The sequence below is a fragment of the Nematolebias whitei genome, chromosome 4 (genome assembly GCF_014905685.2).
Source record: "Nematolebias whitei isolate Nwh7 chromosome 4, NemWhi1, whole genome shotgun sequence".
NCBI classification, from domain to species: Eukaryota; Metazoa; Chordata; class Actinopteri; order Cyprinodontiformes; family Rivulidae; genus Nematolebias; species Nematolebias whitei.
In genome coordinates this window covers 6,291,273-6,295,349 of record NC_056501.1, presented here as the reverse complement: position 1 = coordinate 6,295,349, position 4,077 = coordinate 6,291,273, and positions in this window count along the sequence as shown.

The following is a 4,077-nucleotide window of genomic DNA, read 5'->3' as shown; positions in this document are numbered from 1 at the left end:
TGGCACCCCTGGTCCTAACACAGATTTTTATTTTAACGTTGTTAAATATAAATGGTTTAAATCAAGTTGCAACCACATTTAATTTGGTCTCAGAACCGAAGTTCTTCAGAATTAAAAGTTTCTTCCCTTTTTAAAACGGTCAAACTATCCCTTTAATGTCAATCATCTCGTTGCAGCATTTTAATGATCAGATCAGATTGAACTAATCCAGTAATCTGAACCTTAATCTCTATGTGTCTCTCAGAATGTCTCAAACTCGTCGGGACGTTTACAAAATGTTTCTGTCTCAACCCGCAGGACGTCTCGTCTCTGAGGTTCTGACCCGGGTTAAGGAGCCGAGTCCTCCAGAAGTTTACATCGTTACCCCGTTTCCTGGAGGCTCCTGGGTTTGGGCGTGGACAGGCGCAGAATGTTTTGGTACTGAGACGTCTTGGAGGAAGGATGTTGGGTCTTCCTGAAGAAGACCTCCTCCTCCTCCTTCCTGCAGGAAAATGGAAGCTGTTACACCGTTTGAGACAAAAGACCGTCCTGAGCCAGGAGGAAGAGGAGAAGACAATCAGTCGTTAGATGAAAGATGAAGGTTTGAGGTTAAACGTTTACATTTAGAGCAGAAACAGGAAGTGCAATTCTTCTTTTCAGCATTCAACTTGAAAAAAAACAAAGAAACTTTCAGAGTAAAACGATTTGATCGAACCCTTTTATCATTTTTGGGGAACAATCAGCCACACGTTTATTTTAGTCCGTGTTTTTAATTTATTCATTTTACGCTGATAAAATACACCAAAACTAAACGGTTTAATCCCAATTTATATCGTAAACAAGCCATTCCAATCATTAATGTTTTGTTTCCTTTTTATCTTTATCCCTATACTTACAATTTTAATATTAGCCCACTGGGTGCTGCGCTGCCTTTATAAAAAATTAGACAAAAGTTCGAGTCAGTCTAGAAGAAGTGCCAATTCCCGGCCAGACGTCTCGTCTCGTGGCTTGTCGGACTAAATTGTTTTATTTTGGATGCAAGGAGCACTCACTTGTACTGTGCGCAAGTAAACTTTATTCTGAAAAGGCTGTTTCGCATGCATGCAGGCTGCAGCAGGGGATGCTCCGCGGCTAACTGACGTTTGTTTCGCCCAAAGCAGGACGACATGGAGGGTCCACGTTGTCAGCAGAAGCGAAAAACTAATTAGAAACCAGCTGTGGCCTTGGGCAGTTATGAAAATGGATGATTTAGCTCATGTTCTAGTTTTTTAGCTAATGATTCGCTTCTTTTAGCTGGCCTTTTAATTATTTTAGCCTCGAGTCTGTGTTTAGCTTTCTTTTTTATCTTTTGGCTAGAACTTTGCTTCTTTTGATGTTCAGCTCGTTTTTTCTTCTTGACGTAGCGTTTAGCTTCAACTTAGCTTTCAGCTAGTGTTCTGATTGTAGCTCCAACACTTCATTTTCAACTTCAGCAGCTGATTTCAGCCATCATTTAGCTGTCGGTGTTCTGTGTCTTCAGCGGTGTTGACGTTGTGATTTTAAAGCTAACTGAACTGGAAACATTTTGCAGATTATAAATCAGATTTTCAGCAGATTAGAGGTCTTCGGACGTCGCCTCATGCTCCAGTGAATTATTCTCTCGCAGCGAGCGCCGCTCTGCTCTGAATCAGCTAAACAAACTCTCTGATTGAGGCCGACAGCTCTCAGATCTCCATCAGACGCAGCTGGCTTCAGGCCTGAACGTCACTTTGCAGCTTCTTAAATCGATTTCCTGTCGGAGTCACGCAAACCCGATGATGGAGCGAACCATAAAACCTCCTGTGGTCCATCTAGAAACTCAAACTGCTCTCCTCTTCAGGGGGTCGTTAGTAATGCTGCTGATACTTTTACCTCCACTCAGGTACTTTTACCTCCACTCCTCTCCTGCTGAGAAGTCTCTTTTGTGTCGGGACAGGTGTTGGATTCTTGGACTTGGACCGGCTCCGAGCGCTGAACAGGAGACGGGCCAGATCGGCTCCTGGTTGCCCCAACTCAGCCTTTCACTGATCAATAAATAAAAAGGTCCGAACAAAGTTTAAAGAAACCGATTTAAAAATGAAACGCTTCATAATACGACCCAGGACTTAAACTGCTACAGTACTTGGTAGGTGCCTGGTAAAGTACCTAATAGAGTACCTGGTACAGTACTTGGTAGTTAGTTACCTGGTAAAGTACGGTACAGTACCTGATAGGTACCTGGTACAGTACCTGGAACAGAACCTGGTAGGTTCCTGGAATAGAACCTGGTGGGTACTTGGAACAATACCTGATAAAGTACCTCGTACAATACCTGGTAGTTACCTGGTAAAGTACTTGGTACAGTACCTGGTAGTTAAAAGCACTTGGAAGGTACCTGGTACAGTACCTGATCTAGTACAGTACCTGGTACAGAACCTGGTAAGTATTTAATACAGTACCTGATCTAGTACAGTACCTGGTACAGAACCTGGTACGTATTTAATACAATACCTAGTACAGTGGTACAGAACCTGCTACAGTACAGTACCTGGTACAGTACCTGATCTAGTACAGTACCTGGTACAGAACCTGGTACAGTGGTACAGAACCTGGTACAGTACCTGGTACAGTACAGTACATGGTAGTTACCTGGTACAGTACCTGGTATGTACAGGTACAGGATTGACTTGTTACCTTGTACTCACAGGGGAGGTTCTGGTACATACTGGATAGGTACCTGATAAGTACCAGGTGCAGGATTCGTACAAAGTAAGTACCCGGTAAGTGCCCGATTACCCAAATGTTACATATCTGGTACTTACCAGACATCTACCCGAACCATCTTTGGTACAAACATGGTACTTACCAGGTATGTACCAGATAAGCACCAGTACCAGTTTCATTCTTGGTACTTAGCTGGTACATAATTTGAAATTACCTGGTACGAACCGAAGACGTAGTTGGTACATTCTTGTTCCAAATATTACAAATCTGGTACAAAAACAGTAAAATAACAGACTCTTAACTGGTACAAACCAGTTACTTGGAACGCAACTGGTACATTAGCTGGTACAAGCCGATAACGTACTCGGTATCTTGTTGGTACATACTTTTTAATTGGTCGTTACTTACTGGTTTTATACTATATGTCCCTAATATGTACTTGGAATGTGCCATGTAAGTACTTAGCACTTAGCTGCTAAGAACCAGATACACAGTTTAAACCTGTTTCAGGTGAGTACTGGGTACTTCTCGGGTACCTGTGGGGACTGTGCTGTTATGAACTGACTCATTACTCTGAACTTACTGGGTACGTACTGAACAAGTACCAGGTACATTCTGGGATTTTTCATGAACTGATTCCAAACACGACTTTAAATACATTTTTATTTGATTTTTGATTCACAAATACCCAGAAAATATCTGATTTTTATATTTTTATCTCTGGAGAAGTAAATAATATTCTGTGAGAAAACATCGTCTTTTCAAACAGCCGAAGAGGAACAAGTTAGTTCTAAAAAAAAAAAAAAACCCTGAACATTTTGAGTATTTTTCACCTGATTTAAGAAGCTACGAGGTACCAGAATAAAATCTGCAGATCTGCTCACCAAGGAGTCGTGGCCCAAACGCTTTTAGAGGTTTTATGCTGCGCCAGCGCCAAGATTCTGAAAAACATCACACAGCAGCCGTGAAACATCTGAGGCTTTGGGGATTTGTTTCTGACGAGGAACTGGACTTTCTTCAAACAAGATGCTTTTAATGGAAACCTTTAAACTGAAGACAGTTCTTAATGTATCTGCTGAAACTTTAATAAATGCATTTATCAAAGTTTCAGCAGATACATTAGGAACTGTTTTAAATAGTTTAAAGGTAAATGGCAGAAGGTAAAAATCTTTCAAACTTGACTTTAAGGCGTCACCTTAAAGTCAAGTTTGAAAGATTTTTACCTTCTTATACAACTTTTACATTTGACAGCTTTTGCTTCATTTAGCTCCTAGCTAGCCTTTAGCTTCTTGTAGCCTCTTGGTAGCCTTTTGCTTCTTTTAGCCTCTCGGTAGCCTTTTGCCTCTTTTAGCCTCTCCGTAGCCTTTTGCCTCTTTT